The sequence below is a fragment of the Panthera leo genome, chromosome B3 (genome assembly GCF_018350215.1).
Source record: "Panthera leo isolate Ple1 chromosome B3, P.leo_Ple1_pat1.1, whole genome shotgun sequence".
In the NCBI taxonomy this organism is placed as follows: Eukaryota; Metazoa; Chordata; class Mammalia; order Carnivora; family Felidae; genus Panthera; species Panthera leo.
In genome coordinates this window covers 86,379,973-86,407,696 of record NC_056684.1, presented here as the reverse complement: position 1 = coordinate 86,407,696, position 27,724 = coordinate 86,379,973, and the positions used below count along the sequence as shown (strand labels likewise).

The 27,724-nt window shown below is 39.0% G+C and overlaps 1 long non-coding RNA gene across 1 annotated transcript; it reads right to left on the bottom strand.

The window, feature by feature from the left end:
• Positions 1-11,056: 11,056 nt before the first annotated feature.
• Positions 11,057-25,946, bottom strand: LOC122222478. The gene is made up of 4 exons (XR_006203779.1): positions 25,804-25,946; positions 24,462-24,584; positions 20,126-20,257; positions 11,057-11,633 (listed from the first exon to the last, which is right to left on the bottom strand). It is a non-coding gene; the product is annotated as an uncharacterized LOC122222478 (long non-coding RNA).
• Positions 25,947-27,724: the final 1,778 nt, after the last annotated feature.

The window sequence follows — 27,724 nt, the reverse complement described above, 5'->3', positions numbered from 1 at the left end:
TTCATTCAGTGTTAATGCACTTTTCACAGCTGGACATGGTGTTAGTATAGCCAGACGGGTTTCATTCTTCTTTGCTTTCTCAATGTTAATTTATTGCATGGTTTATTCCTTTTTTTTTTCTTTATAGTTGAAATTACTTTAAATGATGGTTAAAATTACAAATTAAAAATGTTAATTTTATCAATGTGATTGTAATTAAAATATTTTGATTTAAATAACAAAAATGATAAATTTTAAGCCGTGGAATATGTTCTTGATCATTTGCAGTTAAGGACTTTAAATAAATCAAATGTTAACAAAAAAAAGTATTTCTGTTATTTTCCTTAATTAAGTCCAAAATAGGAATTATGATTATTGTATTTTGCAAAGTCCGGCACTGAATATAAATGGCAAAAAAGAAAATGATCTAAAACAAAATTGTTTTGTTTATGTTTATTACATGAACTTGAGGCTAGTAAAAAGCAGTTACAGTAATTCAATAAAAGTGGGTAGATAAATTGATGTGATATCCCAAGAATTGAGATTTTTAAGATTGTTTATTCCCGGTAATGTTTACTTCAGTTTTTGAGATGAGCTTAAGCCTTCTATGTTTCCTTTGAGCCTGTCCACAATGAAATCAAATTCATTAATATAACTATAGTGCCCCCTTCCTCAATGTATAATTTTCCTTTATCTGAGAAGTATTCTAGGAGAATAAAATATCATATGTGGCTGATAAAATTAAGTTGTCCACAACAAAGAATCCTGAACTCTCTCTCTCTCTTTTTTTTTTCCATTAAAAGAGAAACAAAACTCAACCATCATGGTTGCTTTGGAGGGGGTGAAGGGGAGGCAAGTTAATTCACTCCTGCAGGGGAAGCTTTGTGCCATCAGGACATTTCAGGGTAGCTGCTATTTTGTATTTTGTGAAGATACTTCTAAAAATACGGTTTCTAAAAATATCATTCCTGAGAACTTAAAGCTGATTTGTTAGCCTTCTAAGAAGCTTTTAAATGCAACTTCACACCCCTACAGTTGCTTGAGATCACAAAATCATTAATCTCCTTTGATAGTAGGCTCACTTTCCAGTCCACCTATTTCTTTGTAAGTCTTGTTCGGATTGACATCAACAATAACAACACCAGCCCAAGCAGAGGCTAGCCTGCCTGAGCCCCTGTGTATGAACTCCATCCTCGCCAAGGCTTGAACTTGGACAGCCTTTACTTTGATCGCCCCACTCCACACTGCGGACAAGATAAAAAGAGCTGTGTGAGTCCCTTAATTATCGCGTAATTGCCTCCCCAGATGAGAGAAGGGGTGGCGTGTAGCACTTGAGAAAAATCCAGAAATCCAAGCCCTCCCCCCCCCCCACACACTTCAGCTAATGAAAGGAGGAGAGAGAAATAACTGGTTTGAATAATTTCAAAACCTAATTTAGAGGCCTCTAGGGAGGACATTAAAGTCCCAAAGAGAGGAAAAAGCTTTCAATCTCAATAGTTACTTATATTTATATAGCAGGTAAACAAAAGTTGGTAAATTCGAAGTCCAAATGTGATATGAGGGCGTGAGTTTGGGCCTAGGAATTTTACCAGCCGCACTGAATCTAAATCGTCTACCCCTCGGTGATGTTCCCTTCCTCTCTTTAACAAATTAGCAATATCAATGTTTTGCTTCACCCTCTGGGCTTAAGTCGGCCTTAGCTCTCTGTAACTTGGCAAAGACTTTTTCTAGGCTTGCGGGGGGCGAGGCGCCGTGGGCTGACCATAGAGGCTACTTTGGAAATCTGCCTGAGAAGCTAGCACGGTGGATCTCGGGGAGCTGGTCTCGTGGGGTTCCCAGGCGATTTTCCGCCACCTCTGGGCAGTAAACCGCCCCCTCCCCCCTCCCCGGGCACCTTGCGCGCGCTCTGCAACGTCTGGCCGAGGTGATCTGCGCCCCGCGCGTTAGGTTGTGCGCCGTTTAGGGCAAAGGCAGCCGGTTGCCGGGGAAGAGGGACAGAGCAGGCCCGCAAGCATCTCGGGGTGACAAGTGCAGTTAGTTCTTCATTGTTTGGGCATTTTCCCCTCCTAGCGAATAAATCTTCTGTTGAGCCCGAGACCTAAAAGTCAACAAAGAAGGCCAGGCGTCGCTTTACCGCTACTGTGGCCCAACGCCCGCGTTGCCGCGGCTGCTCCCGCTGCGTAATCCCTTCCTCGGAAACCCGGACACACAAACGCCGGAACGCCCGGGGCTGGGGCGCCGCGCCCCAGGGCCAGGAGGAAAACATCTGTGGTTCCGAGGGAGTGCTGGGACCCTCCTCGAGCGCGGCACCTTCTCGTGACCCCCACCCGCCCCCCCTTTTCGTCGTCGAGTTTCTGTATTTCTTCACCTCGGACACTCCCGTAGATGAGGGCCGGAAAGGGGATGCTGACCGCTCAGCCGCGGGCCACCGGGCTCGCTTTATTTAGGAATTTCCCTCGTGGTGGGGGAGGGGTCTCCGGATGGGGCGGGAGGGAGTGAGAAGAAAAAAAAACCAAAAAACAAAACCCTTCCTACAGACCCTAGAGCAAAGCTGCCGAGGCCCTCCGATGCAGTGACGACGCCACCACTGAGCACTTTTGGAAAAAAACAAAACTGTTTTGGGAGTGAGTGGAGTCCAGGGGAAGAGAACTTTACATGTAACTTTCACCTGGTTCTGGGACTGACGCATTTTTTAAATTGCTATAAAGAGAAGAAGACAACTAAACACAGATAGGGAAGAAGAAAAGCTCACCAGAAACTACACAACTTAGAAGTGTTCCCAAGTAGAAGGCAGCTCGGTCTGTTTCTACATGATGGCTATTACAGTGTGTACGTCACAAATAAAATGTAATTTCCATTGTCCCTTCTTGAACTCTTCATAGCAGAATAAGCTGGTGAGAATTATTAAGGGAGGAGGGATTAAACAAACAATCCTATTAAAGTTCTTAACTTCTGTTTTCATTTTCTGAAGCCTAGAATACTCAACTGATTTCACTGAAAGCATACAAAAAAACATTGTTTTTCTCAGGAGTCTAACAGATTTGAATGATCTACAGCTTAAGAGTTCCTGGAGTGATAAAATGTAAAAATTTTGTTTTGGCACTTTGAAAAATTGATCTCAGTTCCACAAAAATGCTTATTCAGTTTCTTTGCAAAAACTTCTGCGATCAATTCAAATTCCTTTCAATGCAGACCAAAGTAGGAGACCTGTAGCCCAAATTAATTAACCTTTCCTTAAGATCAATTGGTTTTCTGTTGATTTAGCAGTAATAATGTAGAACATTTAGCTATAATGTATTTTAATGTGATACTTCAATATGTCAAGAGGAAATACTCATTGAAAAGATAAAATTGCTTAAATTATTTAATAGATGTTTAATAAATTTGTAGAAATATTTTATTTTCAAAAATTAACTCTTAATCGCTTATTTGAATTGTAGTAAAATGTGTTTTGCAACTAAATGGAGTTAAGATAATGTCTAATTAGTTCGAGATAATTATGTGCAAAAAGTTGACTATTTGTAAACTACCTTGGACAAAATAGGTCAATAAATTATGCAGAGATTTAGAAATAAGATTTTCTCAAATACAAAGAATCATTAACATCAATAGAAACTCATGAGAGTAAGAGTGTAATAAAATGAAACAAGTTGGAAGATTCTACAACCTTTTATGTAGAAACAGAATCTATTTGGGGAGATATAAGGTGTGTTGTTTTTTACAGCAGCCATTTCTGCAAGTTTTATTTTCTACCACTGGTCCTATTTGGTGTATCCAAATAACATTTAACAGATTACTTTAAATGTTCTGGGTTTTTTTCTTCCAAATAGTTACATTTAGGGCCATAATGGTTTCATTGGTGTCTCTCTTTTAGCTCCCAGTCTAGCTGGGTTCACTGAACTTTGGACCCTGCAGACTGCAACCCTCGCCACCCCCGACTCCAGCCATCATTCTGGCAAGCAGTATGGAGTTGGAGAATACCCATGCATTTCAATTTTAACGTGTACAATGCATACATTTTCTTACTATAAACATTTTTTAAAAACCTGACAAGAGGGAAATCCTCACTTGCTACCCTTCTCTAACTTCTTCATTTCTCCAGTTCTGTCAGCTATGACTACAGAGCAAAAAAAGCAGAGCTCATGGTAAGCACAAGCTCTCCTCTGTAGCCCAAGAAAGTGAGAAGCCACCTTCTTTCTAGATGCCACTTCTATATGTTCCACTCAATGTAAAGTATAAAAGCAGAATATTCTCCCTCAAAATCTGGGAAGGAAAAGGCTTAAATGAAATAGGTGCTTGGGGACCTCCAAATCCAGGTGGGATGCTGGTCAAGTCCCATCAAGATCAAGTTCAGAGCGGCCAGTACTAAGGCAGGCCTGACTCCCAGTTCTAAGTGTGAGGTTTCCCTTGGTTGACTTTATATTTCTCTCCTCAAGATTACATCACGGTCTTTTTGAAAAAAAATCCCTGAAACCCAGAAAAACAACCTGGAAATACCCCCCAAAGGACTACTTCGAAATAGGGAACAATGCATTCAACCGGAAATCTCTTTAGTTTCTTTCCTCTCTCCCATGAAATTTTAGTTACTCCTTTGCTTGTCTAATCATGTCCTAGGTCAGTTGTTGTTGTTTTTTCCCTTTCTTTCACACCAAAGAGCTGGTATTTTAAAACACAACCAATATAATGAGAACTGTAAGGGGTTTCGTGGTGGTTTGTTTCGTTTATATATTTAACTTTAAGGACCCATTATGCACGAGGGAGGTAGGAGGCTCCCATTTAGTGCTACACTCTTAGAGAGCTGGTTTTCTTTGCGCGATCCAGTTGACCGATGCATTTTTGGAACGTTCCCCTAGCTCTGGGTCCCACCTGGGAGCCTTGCGCTTCTTCACTCCCATAGCCCAGCCACAACCGCCTAACCCAACGTCTGCTTAGCCGGAGCGCCAACTCCCGCCGCGTCTTTCACCGCTTTTGCCTGGGTGGAGGCCGATTCATCAGCTCAAACTGCAACGAGCCGTGTTGCGGCGCAGGGCAACGTCCAGGTTTCCTCACCTCTCCCCGGAGTCACACTGCCTTCTGCCGACACGCGCTTCCTTTGTGTTATGCCTGGCTAATATATTAATGGGGCGGATAACCCGGATCCTTTGTGGGGGGTAGCGGGGGGAGGGGTGGAGACCGGGAAGGGAACGGAACAGCTCCAGTCGCTGACCCTTGGGCCGGAGTTCAGAGGAGGGAGGTTTGGCGGAGGGGGGCGCGGGATGCGAATGGAGGTGAGGAAAGTTCACGTTAAGGGCACTGAAAGTAAACTTAATTAACTTCGTGCAACAAGTTTTTGGAAAAGGTGGTCTGGTGCTAATGTCCTGTGCTGGGTTCAGAATTGCGAGGCGGGACGCCGCGCACGCTGGAGAAACCGCCCGGCTGGCTGAGCGGGCCGCGCGCCTGCTGCTGGGTGTCCGCCTGCCCTCCCGTGGTCCCCTCACCCCCGCCGGGAGCCCGGTCGCGCTGCGCGGTGCCGAGTCACAGGCGCAGAATCTTAACTGCGTGTGGCACGGCTGGCCCTCTCGGAGGGGAACGCCTTCGCAGACTCATCGAGCTCTAGCTAAGCCGGATACCTTAGTTGCTCGGTTCTGATGGTTGAAAACCAGGCTCGCTGCGCTCCCGAGACCCTTGCCGTCCCCACCCTCACCTAAAAAGGGCCGGCCTCCCGGTCAGAGGTCTTCACTGATCACCCATAGATGATGGGACCCCCGCGTCACGCCACGAAGTGGGCGCGAGAAACGGAGACCTTGCGGCCCCGGGGGGACGCGGCTTCTGGGTGCGGGCCTTGTCCCTGCCTCCCAGGCTGCTGGCGCGGTGGGGCCCCCTCCCCGCCAGGCCTGCCGCCCCGCCCGCCAGACGGTGCCCGGGCGCCCCGAGACATATGCTGCCCGCAGGCCGCGCGGCCCGACGTGGTGCTCATTGCCGAGGCGGTTCTCAGCCCATCAAAAGCCCAGGCTTTCTTCAGCCGTATGGGCCGCGAGGTGAACAACAATGGCCGGGCCCCTTCACTTCAAAAGCGGCGATCAGGGGAAAGGCTCCCCCACAGAATTTTTTTTTTTTTTTTCTCCTCCACAGCCTTTCATTCCTAGTTTAAAAAAAAAAAAAAAAAAAAAAAAGGCATCAGCAACTCCAGGGCCCGGGCGAGCCTAATGCCCTTTGATGGGGATTGAATTCATTATCTCCAATAACACAATTGTGCTTGGCCAACGAAAAGAGCAAAGCAGGGCTCTATCCAGCCCGAGGGGCCCGGCCGGGCGGGGCGGGCGGGCGAAGCGCGCTCCTGGGACCAGCTCCGAGGCGCGGACTCCGCCGGCCCGGCCCGGGCTCGGGCTGCCCCAGGGCGCGGGCCCGCCCCGAGGCTGCAGGACGGGCGGCGCCGCCCGAGGAGACTGCGCCGGGAGGGGGCGGGGCGGCACTCTCGTTTGATTTATTTTTCGTGTCTCCCTTTGCAGTCATTCCCCGAGGGCCGCCTCGAGGGCTGGGTGTTTATTCTCCTTCCTCCGCGACTCCGGTTGCAGAGCCGTCCCTGGCGCCCGAGGCGTGCAGGCCTGAAAGGCCGCCAGGCGCCCCCGGCCGAGCGCAAAGGGCTCCCGGCATCCCGGCCGCGCCGCCCAGTCCCGGTGCCCGTGGTTCGGAGCCAGCTTTACTTTTAACCTAGCACCGATAAACGGGGATTACAATCGCCCCTGCTCTGGAGTCATTTTCTGCTGATGCTCTCCACACCCGCTTTCACGCCAGCCACCCGCACTGATCGCACAACGGCGCCTCGGCGGTCTTGGCCGAGGCCGGGGCACCGCGTCCCGCATCCGGGCGCAGGGTCCCGGTGCCGGTGCCGGGGGTGCTGCACCACCCTATTTGCTTCCGGCTGCGTGGACACTGCGCCCGGGACCGCGACTTGGACGTCAGCGCCTCCTCCCGGGTTCCACTGGCATGCTTGCCCTTTCAGACACCTCTAGCCTCTGCTTCTCTGCTATCCTGAGTGAACGGAGGTGAAAACAGACTAAAACAGGCAGTATCACGTGCCTTGACCCAGGGTGTGTGTGTGTGTGTGTGTGTGTGTGTGTGTGTGTGTGTGTGTGACACAGAGCAGTGAGAGGCAGAGACAGCGGGAAATTCCCTAAGAATCATGATCCAAGAAGACCTCTATAGTTTAGTGTCTAAAATACGACTTTCAGTCATCATTACTGGGTATTCTTCCTACACAATCCTGTTTGCCCCCCTCACCATTACTGAGGAAGGTATGTATTGCAGTTTTATGTCAGTCAGATAAAGAATAATAAAACTTAAAGTGGTTTGGGTTTTTTGTTTTGCAACAACACTTATGGAACGTTGGTAGGAACCATGGATTAGGATTAGTAGTTCCTTGCCAATTTGTCATGAGTATGCCAATCTTCAAGTGATGGATTCCTTGCCTTTCTCTTCAGGGAATTAGACACACACACACACACACACACACACACACACACCCTACAGTATACATGTGCTGGCTCTAATATATAGAGTGTACACATACAATTAAATATCTGATTTAGGGGAGCATCTATGAGACCTTGGCATCTACAAAACTGTCCCCAAAGCATGAAATCAATAAAGTGATCTGCTGATTTGAGTAAAGCAAGAAAAGCATTTCAGATTAATATTTTCAGCTAGGTATTATTCTCATCAGGAGATACAGGAATTTATTTAATTAATTATTTCCCTTCATCATTTATTTATTTGTAACATTTACAAATTTAGCCCTAGAACTCTGACCACTCCAATTTTTAGGTCTAGGCACTTGGAGTAAGGAGAGGAGAGAAAAAAATCCAGTATGATAGGTAAGATTAAAAAGAAGGCTTCAGTTCTTTCTTCCTTCCTTTTTTACCTTTTCTTTTTGTCTTATAGAACAGCATCCTGAATATAACTTATGTTAAAACATATATTTGCTTTTGTGAAATCTTTTTCATTTACATCAAAAAGGGTGTAAAACATTTACCTTGCAGGTATTCTGAGAAGTCCATGGGCAGTGCTATTCTTTAGATAAGTTATTAAACTCCCAATACTTATCTCAAGTTATCAAAGAATACGTGACTTCTCTTCTGGACCCTTACCCCAGCTTTTGTTAATCTATTAAAGAATAGGTTTGAATTTTGGTGACCAGTATATTTCCAGCGTGGTGTTACTTTAGTCACCTTAAAAAGATCTCTTTTGTAACATCAATGGGAGGCTTAATCTTTGTCCTTAATTGTGACACGTTATTCCACATGTGATAGATTGTTGTGCATCCTTCACGTGTTTCAAAATATTGTGGAACTAAGGGCATTTACACAGGGTAAAGAAGGCAGTGGTTTAGATCTTACAGATTAACAACTTGAATAAGACTTTAACATAATATGTATGGCCAGAATAAGTTCTATCTAGATAGAGGTATCTGGGAATTAACTTTTATGATATTTTGAGTACTTCAGAGTAACTACATTGCAGACCCAGTCTAAGAACCATTCTCTGAATAAAAGTTTTAATTCTGACATATATCCACCAGACCCCACAAGCTACAGGACAGTCCTGTGGTTTATCACATAAACAATTTGTCTGGTGCCAGAGCACACATGAGGGATTATGTGACTTCAAGTAAGCAGGGCACCATAGGATGGATGAATTACTAAACACAATATACCATGATTTTCATGTGGATGTCTTTGGCTCTGAAACAAAATTAGGAGGGAAGGAAATGTAAAACATTTCAGTAGAAATGATAATTCTGTATCATCTAAAGTGCAAACCCTAAGTACACTTAGTCTTGAGATTCACTGAATCATGGGGCCATAGAATATGGTGATGGAAAAGACTTATTTTTTGTGTTTTCTAGTCCACTCACTTGCAAGATTATTCCCCTCAGAGTTATTCCAGGCCAGGTCCAGAATAGATTTAAATGTCAAGAATTGAAGGACTCCCATTTTTTTTTTTTTTTTTATCAGTGTAATGGAGAAGCACTATACCCATTGCAAAACATTTTGCCAATGGAATATTTTCTCTGATATTTAGGTAAAATGGACTTACATTTTAAGTATACCTCTTTGAGGATACATTTTTATTAGCTCTAAAACCTGTTTCAGATACCTGAATGCCTGCCTCTATGTATTTAGCTGATCTATACACCTTTACTTCCTTTAATTCTCACCTAAGATTGATCCAAATAAAGTGCCCCAGCTGCGAAAACACCTTTAGGGTGTATAAGCCTTTGATTTTTTACTCTTAATACTGAGAAGGGGATAATAAAGTTAAACCTCAATAATTCATTTGAATTACATCAGGCAATTACAAACAGGAGACTGGGTCCATTTGTGAGATGCCATCCAATACTAGGTCATGCAGCTTCTTCACATTTTGAGTATGACTGTGATAAGAAGTCAAAGGACTTCAACCTCTTAAAATGTGGTAAGTCCTTAAATTATAAGAATAGAATCTAGAAACCAACCCCAAGACTGTTCCTTGTACTAGAGAGTTTAGAGTATTTGTGAACTTGTGTGTGGCCCACAGATTTGCATGTGGCCTGTCAGGAATACATTATGTCAGGGTTTTATATAGTAAAAAGACTGAGGAAGTTCATTATAAAACTTCTAAAAAGAAGTTAAATTTCTAAATTTCAATTCCAGGGATGCCAGAGTCTGGAGCTTCAAAGTTATATTATGATTTGGAATCTCGGATTCATCTGGACTCCCATGGCTCTGAAGGGCTCACTTCACATACAGTGACCACTGGACCATGCTATGTTGAGGATCAACACTCCAGACCACACCCGTCTCTTAAGTTACAACATCTCTACTGAGTTAGGCAATTAGAAAGGAAATGCTTACTGAAGCTGACAAATAATTCACTTTGGAAGTGTAACCACAGTAAGAGGAGACTGTGTTACGTAGAGAGAACAAATGACAAATGAGCGCATTCCACTCACCTATCTTATCTTATAAAACACAATAGGTGAAAGGGAAAATTGGAATTGTAATCAAGATGAAAGTTGTAAGGCTTCTGATGATTCAAAGAGTAACATTAAGAAGTTGTTTAATAATATTATAGTCTATAAATGCACTGACTACAAGATTGTAAAGATACCAGATTCTCTCAAGTTAGGTTCTGTGATGGGCAAGTTCCACCAGATTTTTGTTTCATTATGGTACAGTAAGTGATAGCACTGGGTTTTATTTAAGTCTCTGTATAAAAAGTGCTACTTTAAAAATGTTCAAAGAGCCTTCTTACATAAAGTGAGGTCTGCAATGTTTCAGAGTATTTCAAAGTCTTACGGTCACTTACAATTGTTACCAGTTGATACAAATACCAGTTGTTTGTGGAATAACCTGAGATCTTAATACGCACAAATTAACTTTAAAACAGAGTGAAACATAGTCCTTTTTATCTTCAGCATCAGAAAGAGTGGTGTAGTAGCCAGTCTTAAGCCTGAAAAAAAAAAAAGGGTAGAACATAGTGAGATCCTTCTTGACTCTACTCAAGATCCCTAAAACTGGATTTATCATGAGGGGTAATAAGCAGTAATTACTATGCTGTGACCCCCCTCTCCCATTTAAAAAAAAATTTTTTTTCAACTCGGGGGGTAAACTTGTTTTGAAGAGAAACAAGAAAATAGAGATTGGCAGAGAAATATAAGGCATGAAATGATGAGGGAAAGGGAGTGAGGGAGAGATGCCATACCAGAAAAAGTAGATGGTACTGGGTCTTCCATAGCCTCCCAGACCAAGGGATTGGGGCAGTGAGAGATGGGATGGAGGCAAATTAATGGCTGGACAGAGCTAGACAGAGTGTGCTGGGGAAGGGCCAGGCGTGAAAAGATTTGGTGTCGTCATAGCAACCGGCTCAGCCCTGCTCCCCCTGAAGCCCATTCAGCTCTGAGCTGCCGGAACACGTTTTTAATTAAAGCGTATAAAAGTTGTTTTGTAAGGACTTCTCCTCATCCGATAGATTTCAAAATGGTTAATCAGGCTTCATCTCCTTTTGATGCTCACAAGAGCATGTGCTACTGCGCGCACAAAAACTGCCGCCGCCACCGCCGCCGGGTGAGTTATCTCTCAATCACAGCTAATACCAGGAAGGAGCAGGCCAGCTAGTTATTTAGATACACATACGCAGAATTCAGCGGAAAGCAGGGAGTCCATTTCTGTGACTGCGAGTGGAGACCTTAATTTGCTTTGCTCTAGATACTATGGAATTGAGCCTTCTGGATGGCTATTGTCTCTGGTTGATGTTCTCTTTAGCTTTTGAAAACAGCAAGATTTCTTCCCTCCTCCGGGCGATACAGTATTCAAAAGCCAAAATAAAACTTACAAATGTGTAAAGTAATATTTAATCTAGAAAGTTTGTTTGTACCACTCTTATGTAAAAATATGGCGACGATCCCCCCTACCCCAACCCCGGCTTTTGAGAAGAGAAGGGCTCTTGCTTCTAATCCTCCATAAATTAATAATATACAGCAACAGTTGTATTTTCTTCTTTAATAAAAGAGATGACTTAATAGAAACCAGTATCTTTTGTTGATTTACTAAACAACTTCTTAGCAGATGACTTAAACCTCCTCCAGACTTTTGCATCTCCCTTTCTCCTGTTGATGATCTTAGTTTCTAACTTCCCTGAAAAAGAAAAAGAGAAAAAGCCCATTTTACCTGTCATCCATTCCTTCATCTACCCTGTACCCCAACTCAACATGTCTATTTCTGTACCAGTATGTTCTCTTCTACTAGTCCAGGATGTCAAGGAGTCCTGAAGTTCTTGTCTCAGACCCTTCTCTTGTTTTTTTGTTTTTGTTTTTGTTTTTTACTGCTTTACTACCATCTCCACTGTTGCTGTTTCCAATGGTTCCTTCTCCTCAGCTTCAAACATGTAATGGTTATCTCTATTTTCGTGGGAAAATTTGATTTCACAAAATTTTTCGGTTCATATTATCTTGCTCTTTTCACTGCCAAAATTTTCAAATGAGTGGTCTTCACCCACAGTATCTATTTCTCCATAGCCCTGCAATTTGATCTGTGGCCCCTTGTCTTGAAACAAACAAACAAACAAACAAACAAACACCCAAAAACCTTCTGCCCTGAAGAGCATCAGTGACACCTTGATTCAATGATGTTTTTACTTCATTCCCCCACACCCAGAGTCTCAAACAGTTCTGAATATTCTTAGCCATAGTGACCACGCTCCCACCAAGGACCTCCTGGCACTAGCCTTTCCTCACTCTCCACTTCCCCAGGACTGCTTCTCTATCTCTATAAATATCTTTGTGTCTGTTCCAGCTTCCACTGTAGTTTCCCAAGGCTAAGTCCATTGATCTGAGAGACAAAAACAACCCCTAACATTTGGAAAATGGCTTGACGCTCCCAGCTAGGCTATGGTGTTTTTAGGAGTTGGCCTGGCATTCACAGGTAGGCCTAGGTATTCTCCTGTGAAACAAAAACTATTTTTACTAAACACCAACTTTAGACAAGGACACTCTAATGATAGGAGAGACAAAAAGACCACTTTGTAATTTTGTCCCAGTACAGATAAAAATAAAGTCACTGCAAACCACAAAGGTAGCAAACAATCCTCATGCTTGCTAATACTAGTAACTGTTGCTTCTTTACAAATGATAGCTTTAGCTTTGTTCTAGTCTTCCCTCTTTCTAAATAAGATTTCTTGAGATACCCAATGACAGAATTACCCTTACATCCTGACAGTAGCCAATTCAAAGTCGTACTTTCTTGAGTCTTCCCCCAAAATATCTATCATGAGCCCCAATCTTATAAGTTACTGAAATGCCATGCCATCCCCTATCGTGTGTGGTCTTGTTTGCAAACAAGTAATAAAGCCAGTTTGTTCAATCATACTATGTTCCTGATGGTCTTTGGCTAGAGGACATTGATAGGCCCTTTGTTCCTTTGTCTTATGGCTTGTGCTATCATGTATGAAGCTAAAAGTCCATTCCTGTCCTCCAACAAAATCCCCATCTTATTTCTATACCTCTCTACAAGTATTCAATAAATTTAAATTAGAGCAACACATTTCTTCCTGTAACAAGGCATGCCTCCTGACTTCCATATTTTTCTCATTCTCTTTGCTACTAAGGCTTGAAAAGTCATAGTCATCACTGACTCATTATTGCCCTCTTATTGCCCGTCCACCTAAAATTAGTCTGCCGTATCAATACACCCACTATCCCAATCTTTCCTTCTTTGACATCCCAAAGGTCACAATTTTAGTCCATACTACTGTGCACTATCTGTTAAAATAGCCTCCAGAATCTCGTTGTCCAAGTCTTGTTTGTACACTATTCCTAGCCTAATATTTCTGAGCAATAGCTTTAAGTGAACAAAAATAAATCGTAACCTCTTGAAGCCAGAGCTTTCACAGAAGTAAAATTAGGAATTACATAAGAATAAATAGCATGATTTTCTCCCCTTAAAAAAGATAAATGTCATTGTTGCATACATGGAGTAGGGAAAGCAAGAATGCCTTGGATTACTATTTTAAAGACAGAGTGTGTGAGCGGGGGGAAGGGGCAAAGGGAGAGTGAGAGAGAGGAAAAGGGAGGGGGGGAGAGAGAGAGAGAGAGAGCGAGAGAGAGAGAAAGTGAATATTAAGCAGGCTCCACACTGAGTGGACCGTGTGAGGCTTGGTCCCACAACCCTGGGATCGTGACCTGAGACGAAATCAAGACTTGGGCACTCAACCAACCTAGCCACCCAGGTGCTTCTACAAGACTCTGTTTCATGTGTTGGGATCTATTTAAGAAATATCAAGAAAGTGAGGTACATTTAGAAGATTCTGGGTTAGAGAAGTACTGGACCACATCTTGCAAAGGACGGTTTAAATTGGGGATGTTTGGCTACGGAATAAAACATTTCTGTTACATTGGAGGGTACTATAATATTTCAAGCATATGTGAGAGAAATTAGAATTATTTGTGTGTGATTGTAGAGGGAAGAATTAGGGTCAGGAGGTTGAAATTCAAGAAGATAGATTACTGCTCAATATAACAAAATATTATTTTGAGAGAGAGAGAGAGAGGAGAGAGAGAAGGAGAGAGAGAGAGAATGTAGGCTCCACACTGCAAGTGTGGAACCTGATGCAGGGCTCGAACCCACAAACTGTGAGATCATAACCTGAGCCAAAACCAAGAGTTGGATATTTAAGTGACTGGGTCACCCAGGCACCCCAAAGGATTTCTTTTAGTTGAGCTTTGCTTATGATATTCTCTCATTTATTTTCCCCTGGGCATTTAATTCTAGGTTGTTGATTTTTTACTTTCAGCACTTTGAAGTTTTATTTTTTAAATTTATTTCATTTTTTTTCATTGTATTCTATTTTCTATTATTCTGAGAAGTTAACAATCTTATTGTTACTATTTTTTTTTAATTTTTTTTAACGTTTATTTATTTTTGAGACAGAGAGAGACAGAGCATGAACGGGGGAGGGTCAGAGAGAGAGGGAGACACAGAATCTGAAACAGGCTCCAAGCTCTGAGCAGTCAGCACAGAGCCTGACGCGGGGCTTGAACTCACATACCGCGAGATCGTGACCTGAGCCGAAGTCGGACGCTTAACCGACTGAGCCACCCAGGCGACCCTTATTGTTACTATTTTTAAATTAATATGTCTTTTTATTCTTCTCTTATCAAAGTTTGAGAATTCCAACATCTGGGTCATCTCTGGGTCTGATTCTATTGACTATTTTATCTTTTCACATGGTTCTCTTGGTGTCTTTTCCAATGTGTCTTTTGTTTTTTTTTTCTTTTTTGTAAATTAAATGTCAAATATGATATATAAAAGAGCAATTTAAACTTAGGTACATGCCCAAAATGGGAATATCTCTTTTGTCAGGCCATTAGTGTGGGCATTGGAGTGAATTTAGTAAGCACTTGAGGTAACTTGGGTTTGTGATTGCTATAGTTATCTTTAGTGTACCACAGATTTAAAGTTTTTCCAGGGACGGGCTGGATTGCCACAACTTGTATTCAATGTGAGGCCTAGAGAGCTGGAAGTGTTTTTTTCTTTCTTTTTTTCTTTTCTTTTCTTTTCTTTTCTTTTCTTTTCTTTTCTTTTCTTTTCTTTTCTTTCCTCTTTCCTTCCTTCCTTCCTTCCTTCCTTCCTTCCTTCCTTCCTCCCTTCCTTCCTTTTTTCTTTCTTTCTTTTCTCAGTTTCTCTGTTCCACCCTCAGATTTCAGCAGGCTATCAATGCCTGCAGCATAGACAGAGTCTATTTCTATATTTTTATTCCCCCCAGAAGTACATGGCTATTACCTGCTATTAGATGCAAGGCTCACAGTGGGTCAGGGAGGGTTACTCAGCTCTCCAGCTCCCATCTTGTCTTAGGCAGGCCCCAGACATCTCCTCCAGTGGCAGGCAGCCTCCCATTCAGTGCAGGGTCTAGAGCACAGGCAAATTCCCCGTCCTTCCTCCAAATTCCATCTTGTATTGGTGACTATCTTAGGCGTATGTGAATTTGGGAAGATCACCTTGATATAGTTGAAGCTGTTCTATTTACAATGTATCTTTACTCCTACGGAATAGCTTTCCCTAGGTCTGACCCCAAAGCTGAGTCTCTGCTCTTTGGTGAGAATTGCACTCCAATTTTTGTCTCCCCAGCATCATGGAACTGACAAAGTCTCTTCTTAGTTCTTTATCTTTTTAGTAGAGTATTTTGTCCAAGTTTTATAGTTATTCTTGGTGAGTGAATAATCAGATTTTAGCAACTCTGTTATAGTTGGAAGCAGAAGACTTTTCCTTATTATATTCTAAACCCTAGTCGCTGACCATCAAATCTTGGTAATTCTTGCATTCAAGCCTCACATTCAGTCTCTTACCCATATTTTAGGAACTGGCATATGTTTGAAGTCATGTTATGCTAGCATTAATTTTTCTGTATTTGGTTAATTAGTCAATAAAGATAATTTGATTATATATTGTAATTCTAGCAGAGTTGAGTATCTTGGCACTATTTATTATATTTGTTCTACTTAAAGGGCAGAAAACCACAGATTAACACCATCATGAAAAGCAAAACTTTACATTTAAAATACAGATCAGTGTATGGGATTCATATTGAATATTACACTATTTGGATTAGGTAATGTCTTTAGCAGAGGACTCTTATAGAGAAGGATAAATAAAATTTGTTTCAATTACTTTAGTGATTGAACAATATATAGAAAATATAGTGACACACAAATCTAGGTTAATTTTTAAAAACTTCCTTAAAAACAGGTTTTAAGCTGTGTTAAAGATAGCTGGAGTGATACAGTAAGTAAACTATGCTGATGAGAGTGAAGAGGTAGAATGTTCTAGAAGTGAAGCGCATTTTAAACTAAGATTGTTGCCAAATAGCAAGAAGATGGAAGATTAGGGAAGAAATGGAAGTGTGTTAGTATTAAACAGTTTTTGTAATGGCTACAGAAAGAGGAAAGATTTGAAAAGAAATACAATCTGAGTTTAAATTCAAAGCTAACTTATGTAGGATAGGTCAAAAGAAGGAAACTGGAGTTGAACGACCCTTTTAAGAAGGAAGTTGTAGCATGGTCACCATACCATAAGTGAGGTTGTCATGGAGGTAAAGTGGAGGGACTTGATTAATATTACAACTCTTGGCATCTTTCAGTGGAATATATGGAGCTGAAGATAGGGAAGAGTTTAAGAGAACAAATACAAGGAAGCCAAATACCATCTTGTTAAGTGCCATAAGACAGTTAAACTGAGGAAGTGACAAACTGTATTCTTGCAGACAATGATAGGAGAGAACTTCATGGCAGGGAGGATAAAAGATTTGAGTGCTATCTTTGTTTCACTGAATTTCAGGGGATGGACCTCCATTTGAGATTAATTTATTCATTAATTAATGAAATCAACACACTTATTGTACAATTACTAGTGGAAAGCATTGTAATAGATACTTCCAGAGCTATATTAGATGATTCTTGATCTTAAAGGATTTAGCGTGATAGGAGTGGTGAGATAAAATAGTTACTCAACTGTGGGAAAAAAAAGTAGAAAATGGTCATTTTGGTTTCTGGCATATAGTAGGTACTCAGTAAAGTTTTGCTGAATAAATGAATGGCATAGAGACACATAAAAAACTGAGATGGAGAATAAAAGTAATATTGGGGAGGCATCACAACCCCAGACTTCAAACTATACTACAAAGCTGTAATCATCAAGACAGTATGGTACTGGCACAAGAACAGACACTCAGATCAATGGAACAGAATAGAGAACCCAGATATGGACCCACAAACGTATGGCCAACTAATCTTTGACAAAGCAGGAAAGAATATCCAATGGAATAAAGACAGTCTCTTCAGCAAGTGGTGCTGGGAAAACTGGTCAGCGACATGCAGAAGAATGAACCTGGACAACTTTCTTACACCATACACAAAAACAAACTAAAATGGATGAAAGACCTAAATGTAAGTCAGGAAGCCATCAAAATCCTGGAGGAGAAAGCAGGCAAAAACCTCTTTGATCTTGGCTGCAGCAACTTCTTACTCAACACATCTCTGGAGGCAAGGGAAACAAAAGCAAAAATGAACTACTGGGACCTCATCAAAATAAAAAGCTTCTGCAAGCAAAGGAAACCATCAGCTAAACTAAAAGGCAACCGACAGAATGGGAGAAGATATTTGCAAATGACATATCAGATAAAGGGTTAGTATCCAAAATCTATAAAGAACTTATCAAACTCAACACCCAAAAAACAAATAATTCAGTGAAGAAATGGGCCATGTCTTCATGAATAGACACATCTCCAAAGAAGACATCCAGATGGCCGACACATGAAAAAGTGCTCAACATCACTCATCATCAGGGAAATACAAATCAAAACCACAATGAGATACCACCTTACACCTGTCAGAATGGCTAACATGAACAACTCAGGCAGCAACAGATGTTGCCAAGGATGCGGAGAAAGAGGATCTCTTTTGCATTGTTGGTGGGAATGCAAACTGGTGCAGCCACTCTGGAAAACAGTATGGAGGTTCCTCAAAAAACTAAAAATAGAACTACCCTACGAACCAGCAATTGCACTACTAGGCATTTATCCAAGGGATACAGGTGTGCTGTTTCAAAGGGACACATGCACCCCCATGTTTATAGCAGCACTATCAACAATAGCCAAAGTATGGAAAGAGCCCAAAAATGTCCATCGATGGATGAATGGATATATATATAATATATATATATACATACATACACACACACACACACACACACACACACACACACACACAGAATGGAGTATTACTCGGCAATCAAAAAGAATGAAATCTTGCCATTTGCAACTACGTGGATGGAACTGGAGGGTATTATGCTAAGTGAAATTAGTCAGAGAAAGACAAAAATCATATGACTTCACTCATATGAGGACTTTAAGAGACAAAACAGATGAACATAAGGGAAGGGAAACAAAAATAACATAAAAACAGGGAGGGGGACAAAACAGAAGAGACTCATAAATATGGAGAACAAACTGAGTGTTGCTGGAGGGGGTGTGGGAGGGGGGATGGGCTAAATGGGTAAGGGGCATTAAGGAATCTACTCCTGAAATCATTGTTGCACTATATGCTAACTAATTTGGATGTAAAATTTAAAAAATAAAAGAGAAAAAAAAGTATTATTGGGAAGATCAAAAAAGGAATTTATAGGGAATATGACAAGTGAGTAAGACCATAAATGTCAGACAGGATTTAGACATGAGATTGGAGGGAGGGGGCATTTCCAGGTGGGGGTTAACAGTGTCAGGAAATGGAAGCCAGACAGTTTAGGGTGTATACAGGGGAAGGTGAAGTTGAAGTATGAAAGAGGAGGGTACAGGAAGATAAAGCTGAGAAGGTGTCTGGAACAAAAGTCTGGAGGGCCTTGAATGCTCTAAGAAATTTGGAAGTGTATTCAGTAAGTAATACTTAGCATCAGAAAGATGCTAGTATAGTATAGATACTATATCTATATTACTATGTATATATACTATAGATATACTATACTATATCTATATATTATTATATATATATACACACTATATTATATATATATATACATATATATATATACTATAATATATACTATTACTATAGTAATATAGTATACTATATTACTATCTATAATAGTATAGATACTAAACTATTTGGATCACGTGAGGATATATGGTTAGAGGCACAAAGAGAAATTATGAGAAAGATGGAAGAAGACAGGGAGGAAAGAGAAAGTTTCATCCAGGTATACTTGGCAACTGAGACTGTGAAGGTCCAGAATAGAAAGGGGGAAGAGAAGAATTGGGGATCAAAGACACTGACAATGAAAGGTGTAGCTCTGATCCTCTGTCAAGTGATAAGGCTCTTGCTGGAAGGTTCATGTTACTGAGCTTGTACAAATGGAATATGATTTATTCACTAACACGCAGAAAAAAATCTATTACTAGCAACAGCACTTAATTGTGTTGTGCAATATGTAAATTCTTTATTAAATCTATTCAGAGGCAGCAAGTAAGGAGAGTTAGAAGGCAGTTTCCTGGGAAAAGCAGTCTACACTCACTGTCTCCATTTCTATATGTTTCCTTCACTTCTAATTGCAATTTGGATTTTGTATCTTATTAGAGTAGAAATTGCTCTGGTTAAAATCACCATGCACTCCTTAATTACTAGTCCCAGTGGCACTTAACCCAAACACCATCTCCTCTGGGAAGCCTTCCTTAATCTCATCAGCAAGGCAAGATGCCTTCTCACCTGTTTTGCTAAAGTATTCTGAGCCTGCCTCTATTATGGTATCTCCCACACTGTATTATAGTCATTTACTGCTACATCATTCCCTCTGGACTGTGATTTCCAGTCAACTTCGTATCCTTAGCACTTGGGATGGTGTTGTCTGGATTACTGATAAATACAAACAATAAAACCCTCTCTAGTATCTCTTTCAATCCTCTCATTAGGATATACTTTTAGAAGAATACTGAAGACTTCCAGATATAACTGGCATAGAAACATTTCTTCTGAGAACATTACTTCCGCCTTCACTTGTACTGTAACTTATCTGTTGTCATTAAATGATTAATATATTAATAAGGCTTAGAGGTTTTACAATTGATTCTCTTATCCCCTAACCCTCACCTGTGGCTACAGTCTGTTATCCATACTTCTTGTGGCTCTGTCATATTGTGCTTTCTTTAGGTAAGTAGTATTTTGAATTAAATACTTGTAAGTGTCTTCTATGTTCCATATGTTCTAGTTAGTGTTGGAGTTCTGAAGGTAAATAAAAATTAATAAAAATAAATAATTTCCATGGAATTTATGGTATTTTTAAATTATTTCTAAGTTCATCTAACAAAGTCTTGTCTAGTAATACAGTTCATGGTCAGTAAGGATGCTTCAATTTGTATTTTATTTTATTTTATTCTAGAGAGAGAGAAGACCGCACAAGAGGGCGAGAAGGTCAGAGGAAGAGAGAATCATAAGCAGGCTACATGCTCAATGTGGGGCCTGACTTGTGGCACGACTCTAGGATCATGACCTGAGCTGAAGTCAAGAGTTGGAAGCTCAACCCACTGAGTCTGTGTATGTGTCCATTTTAAAATTGTGTTCTTTTAATAAATAAAAATCTAAGTTTATATTCAAATTTAGTTTGTGATTTTTCCTTAGTGTAACATAAGTCAATGAAGGAAAATCATTTGGATAATTACAAGTTTGTTGGTAGATGTTATTAAATGAAAGAAACTAAGCCTTCACACACACAGTATTTTTTAAATGTCAACTTAAATATTGTTTTTTGGAAATAGTTTCCTTGATGTTTATAAATACGTAGTCTGTTATGATGAGGGTAGCTGCACTGAAGGCTTTGCTTTTGCTTTTATGTTGGAAAATTGGGCCATCTATGGACTGAGATGCAGTGAAAGCATTACAAAGATTTTGCAAACAGACTGAAGGAAATCAGAGGTCTTGAAAATTGGTCTTTCAAATATACCTCATCATCATTCTTAATGTAAACCTTTCTTCTAATTGTTTTTAACTTCTAATCAAGTAGAAACTATGCCTACATGACAATGCCAGTAAGAGAATCTTAGAGAGGATTTTTAGGAAATAAATCTTTTAGGGAATAAAATATTCTTTAAAATTCACCATTTGCTAAAACAACGTATGTGAGTATAAACTGGCTATACGTTTAATTTTAAAGATCAGAATTAACATGTTACATAAAATCACTTATCCTTAAAAGCAAAGCACAACTGTTTGCCACAATTATTTTAATACACTTCTCTACTGAGATAAATTTTCAACTCAGGAAAGCAAGATTTGGAACGAGAAGAGTTAAAAAACACGAAGCAACAGTAACCCCATTTAGATAAGGGATAGATGGGTGGAGCAGGGGAACAATACACTAAAGTGCTTTTCTTTCACAGATCTTGGTTCAAATTAAGGTTAAATTCCAAAGGAGGATGTGTTTTCCCCATATGGAGTCTTAAAGGACATGCCTTTGTTTCCAACTTCCCAGAGAAGATATATGTTAACACAAACAAAGTATTTCATAATAAATTTAACTTTTATAGAGTGACTAATGCCCTGTGAAGATAAGGTAGACTCTCAGTCACCTGTGTTTAATCCAGGCTGAAGAAATTATGCCAAGGGCACACTGACAAAAACTTGATTCCTTTGGAGAGGATGGCAGTAACTTGGTGGGGAGCAGAAAGGGTCTTGATTTTTAAAAGTCTCATTGGAATGACTCTCCCTTCCTCACTGTGAACACAGTTTAGCATTTATGTACTTTGGAAGGACAAAGAGGTGAGGTAAGCCTGCCAAAATCTGAACCTGTGTTTCTGGGAACCTGTTAGTAGGTCAACTGTTACAAATAGAAGAGAAACTGCAAAGGAGCGGTGGGTGCTAGAAACTTGGCAGTTGGACTACATATAGCTTTATTAAAGCCTGCGTACTGTTCCTTCCAGATCTCAAGGGAGGCGCTGTGAAGTTTAAACTGCCACAATGGATCACTATTATTCAATCAAATCAAGCTTTGATGGGGAGTGGGGGTGGGAGGCAGATCAGCATAGAAAGAAACAACTCTTTCCTACTAGAAATATTTACAGTTAAAAGAAAATGATATCTTTAAAAATGTACTTGTTAATAATAATTTATTAATCCATCTCTTCCTGTTAAGAAAGACAAATTCATTACGTAAATATTTTTCTTTCCTTTTCCCTCTCTTTTATCTTGATATTATTCTTTATTAACTAGTTGCTTAATTCTTAAATCCTTATTCTTACAAAATGTCTCTGAATTTGTGACTAGGTAATTTACCCACTGACCCCATATAGCCCTCTTCCATGTGCAAATTCTATTGACTTCAACTGAAGAGGTAAACATTGGTCCTGAGGCATGTGAAGGGATTCCTTTTTGGGAAAGGGAAACAAAAATGTATTCGCGTCAATCATATCAGACATATCTAACTACACAGGACATGAGGTTTAATTTATTTTTTATATTTATGAATTCATCATTGATGAAAGGCTTATGAAGTCTATTTAACATTTAAATAAAACAGGATAGCATTCTCCCTTCTTCCTCCACTCAGTGAAAAAGGAGACACGGACATAGAAAGAACTTGATTTTAAGTTGCTTTATGATAAGTTTTGAAACATATCTTTACCTTATCGATCTTCAGGTCACTAATATTGATTTTAGGCAAAATTGATTTTCATCATTTATTCCAATCTACTTATTTCTTGCCCAATTTCCTTCTTGTGCTCTGAATTTAAAACAAAAAACCCCAAAATATGTAATATAAAAAAACCCCCCCACAACACTTCTTTTCTCTTTTTGTGTTAGCCAGTGGCTAAGAGAAGAAAACTTTTCTGACCCTACACTGCTAGACAAGAGTAATGGAATGAGATTTCTCTTCTCAGGATATGTAACCTCAAGTCCAATTTCAGAAATCAATTAACTATTCAGAGAGGAACACCACAAGGGGGCAGGTGAATCCAGGGTAGGTCCTAGGTGAGAGGGTCTTAGTATTGGGAATTCTGGTCAAAGGAGGGGAAAAATGAAATGAAAATTAGAAACAACTCTAAAAATAATATTTCTTCATGAACATAAGCATTTAGATCTGGACCATCCAAGTGAAATCTTATTTAGAATATATCCAAAGACATTAATTACAATATACCAAGGAAATAAATGAAAGAGATCAAATCAGTGTAGTAATACACTGAAAGTGATTCCTGTATTTACAAAGGTCAACAGCATGGTTTTACAAGAAAAGAAAGACAGTAGCTGAGAAGAAACCCAAAATTTACTATAGAGCAATTAGAGTATGCATCGAAAATAAACTTCAACTAGATAGATGAAGTATCAAATAATTAAAGAGATATATGAGAAGTTAATTTTGCTTCAAAGAGATTTTAATAACCAACAATTTTATAACAGAACATAAACTTTGAATAATAGAGCTATAACATTTTTTCTCCCTACACAAAAACTGAGAAATTAATTTCAGGCACTTCAGGAAAGATAAATGCTGCTTAAAAAGATTATTTAAAGAGTCTGCTTTGACTTTCATTGGAAATTAAACTTAGTCTACCAATAGGAGGCAAAAATGAATATTAAAACATTAGTTCTTCTAAACAAATATTTTAAAATTGACACCAGACATCCTCTGTGAGATTATCAGAGACAGCATCTTCAATGGCCAACATATATACATACCTACTATGCAAAGTAGCCAGGACTAATTCTATTTGGTAAAGCTGGAAATTATCACTGGCCTCCCTTTTATACCTCACTAAGGAAATGCAGTTCATTATTTGATGTGGGTAGATAATATGTTATTTATCTTTTACCGATCAACAAAATGAAATGCAGAGACAATTATAGAATAATATGTAGTATAATATAGCATAGTATAATATGTAGCATGATGGCATAGCACAATATATAATAAAATATCTAAGTTTTGTCTCTTACTACTAGTTTTTATTTAGTTTCTAATACTAAGTAGAATCTTTAAAATGAGCATTTAAGTGTCTTATTTATGATCAGATTAACTTATTTAGGACTCTGCAACAGTTTTCTATAGTAATAATGTAAAGGTCACTTCTAGTATAGATTTATTGATTGAGGAGGTCATCTTCTAATAGATTTTAGGGAAAGCTAGGTTTTAGAACTTGGGGCACCAAGTTGAGTAATCTTTCTGTTATACTATGATGTATTTTGGTTTCATTATACCACAGGATTTAGTATTATAGAACAGTAATCAGACATTTAAGCCTATTTTTAAAGCAAAGCTCTGAACTCAAATGTAAGTGCTCATTCTTCTATCACCTTAACAAAGTCTATTTTTCTCAAATTCACTCATTCTTCTCTTAGTGTGTATATGTGTATATAAATACACACATATACATAAAATATACTCATGCACATAAACTCATACACACATACGTGTATATATATATATACATACATGATGCAATCCATCGGTGGAATTTTAGGTTAGTTTTTCTCCTCTTTCCAGTCTGTTATTTAGCTTTCTCTTCCTTGTCTTTCTTTATTCCAAGTAATCCAGAGTCCTCATAGGCTTTGTCACCTAAAGGACATGGAGACAGCTTCTGCAATGCTTGAAATAATAATGCTTTGATTTGTCAATGTGAAAAGTTGGATGGCTTTTAAAAGCTGACCAGTCCAGGGCTATTTGCACATAGTAGACATTCGATAAATATTTGTTGATTTGATTTATTCTAGGGTAAAGAACTGGGTAACAACCCTTTTTTCCTTCACTCATGTACAATGGTTAAGCCTGTGTACAAATGCATTTATGAGTAAATATTAATGGTCATGGTCATTAAAGATGTTTTAGAGAGAGAAAAAAAATCTAGGTCTTTAGGCTTTAAGAAATAGCAGTGATTGGGGGTATGTGTAATAGAATACTCTAAGTAGTTATCAAAAAATAGATGACAGAAACAATAAAATGGGGTCCAACTAAAGAACATTCTGATAAATTATCTGGAAACAAAGTGGATTACCCTATAGTGTTTGAATCAATCACATGTTGAGGGTCTAAATTTTTTATTCCACATACTAAGGCAATGGGCATTTTAATGAAAACTTCGGGATAATATTTTGGTTATAAAATTTAGTGAGCACATACAAGCCACATAATATTTCGTTTGGTATGTTCTTCCTTGTGATAGTCACAAAAGTGTTTATGTATGTTGTATTGACAGTTGAGAGGCCTTGAACATACAAAATGAATATTACTCCTATATTTTGAGTAATGTATAACTTTTAAAGAGTTAAACTCTATACTCCCCTCATTTAGAAGAGCATAATTGATTTATTTCCTTTTCTGGTCACTAACAGTAAAAACTGTTTCTGGGCTTACAACATGTTAAATTTTGGCTCAACGCAAATTTACAACAGCAAGGTTTATGATAAAATCTGTCAAAACATTAACCATGATGGCACAACTTTCAGCTTTTAACAGACAGATAGGAAAGCGGGAACTTAAGAGTGGATACACATTCGTATTTGAAAATGCTTGTTTAGGTCACATTAAAAAAGTTATTCAATTCCGTTGTTCTCATTTTACCCAAATGTGAAAGTTCTATACGATGACTATGTGTTTTAATTAACTGGCTTCAAAGAGATGGGAGATCCTCGGATTAAAGACACAATTCTAAGTAAAAAATTACTAGCTAAAAGAACTTCAGATGTTCAAGACAAAAGCTAAAAATTTACAGCATTTTCTGTTTCTTGTCTGATGAATTTCAAGAAAAGTTAACTCTTAAACATAGGTAAAGTCTAACCTTTTTGCTTTAAGACAAAGATGATTCATTTAGCCATGTGCCAACATTTGAGCACTATTCATGAAGATAATTTTAATTTTTCAACATGGTAAACAATGTTGGCAGTTTTGGTTTACTGTTGCTTGATGAGTAAAGGGCTGTAGTTCCTAGAAAATTACAAACAAAATACTGTTATTGAAAGTGAATCACTCTCCTGGCAACCAGAGTAACTAAGATAGGTAACTTTGTGTGTGAGGTACATACTATAAGCAATTTCAGAGGACACACTTTCTGAAAATGTAATTTGGTTAGACAGCCAGGGTGAATTTATGAGAAAAAACTTCTTTAAGGAACTTAAAGATTTTCAGTGTGTTAATGTCATTCATAGTCATACAAGTAAATGTAGTGAATATTCTATGCTTGAGTGTTTCAAAAAGGCTTTGATATAACTGACCTATTTATTGGAAAATGATATGTATTTTTTAAGCTTTAGGATCTTCATTAAACAAGTTACATAATGAAAACTGGTGGAAAAGAGAGAGAAAATTAGTTGCTAGATATTAATTTTTGAAGCTGCCACTTGATGGGAAATGTTCATGCACAATTTATTTGTTCTCACATATCTTAAAATATGGCTTAGAACTAAAAGAATAATACGTAACTAGAAAGTAAAATAACAAGAAAATTTATCAAAATAATCAGAATTTAGGAAATTTTACTTTTTGGAAATGAAGAATCAATGAATTTGAAATCATGATTTAAAGTACATCGCAGCAATATCAAAAGACATCCAAACACACATTGGTTTATACATTGCTTGCATTCTCTCTCTTTGATTTTTGATACCCTTGATTCCAGAAAGCAATTTAGTTATTAGCGTTGTTCAATAAAGAGTTAAATGGCCTATTTTGGGGTCTGGAAATTTTGTTTAAACTTTCCAAGACAATGGAACCATGTCTTCACTTTATCATAGAGTGAGATTTCAACTTTACAGGGACCAACATTTGACAGTTACACAAGAAATTCTGCTTAAAAAACCAAACCTAATCAAAATCAAACAAACAACACAAAAGACCGAAACTCTTCACTTTAAACTTATTATGGTTAAAAGTTAAAGTCTTCAGATGAGCACGTTTCACCTGATAATATGCCAAGTGCTAAATAATTTGACATGCTAATGTATTTTAACACCACTGTTTTGGGAAATGACACTCAAATCTTCATCTTTTATTAAAAGACACATCACACAAATGTTTATAAAATAATACAGTTGGAAGATTTAGTTTTTGTCATTAACAAGAATGACTATTTACCAAGTATTTTACCTGTGCAGAGAAATATGGACAATCTCTGACCTGGAGAAGCTGCATTGTAATGGGAGATAGTACAGGAATACTATACAGGAATACTAATAACTGCCCTAATACAGATGAAGACAGAGCTATGAGGCATATAGAAGAGAGATTAACTGTGGCTTGGTGGTGAGGTTAGGGTGGGGAATTAGGGAAAGCTTCATGTCGGGGGTGGCACATAAGTATTCTTGAAGGATGAATTGGATTTAAACACACTAAGGTGGATTTGACTGAGTAGAGGCTTAAAAATGGTAAATGAATTCAATAATGAAAATATAGGGTAGGAACTGAAATGGAGAGTAGGCTTGGAGCACAGGTCAAAGGTATTAGTATGAAAGAAAGTCAATTCTATTAATTTTCTTGCCATCCATATGAAAACAAAATAATGTGCCCGAGTTTCCAGGTATGATTTGGTCAATTGGTTGTTTTTTTTTTAAATCTAATATGGAACCAGAAAACTTTCCTAAAAAATCTAAAAAACAAACAACCCAAACAAAACAGTACATATACGGTTCATTCTTTGATTCTTGAAATAATAAAACCACTGTTTGTCTTACCGCAACTGAAAGACAATAATATCTGCAACATTT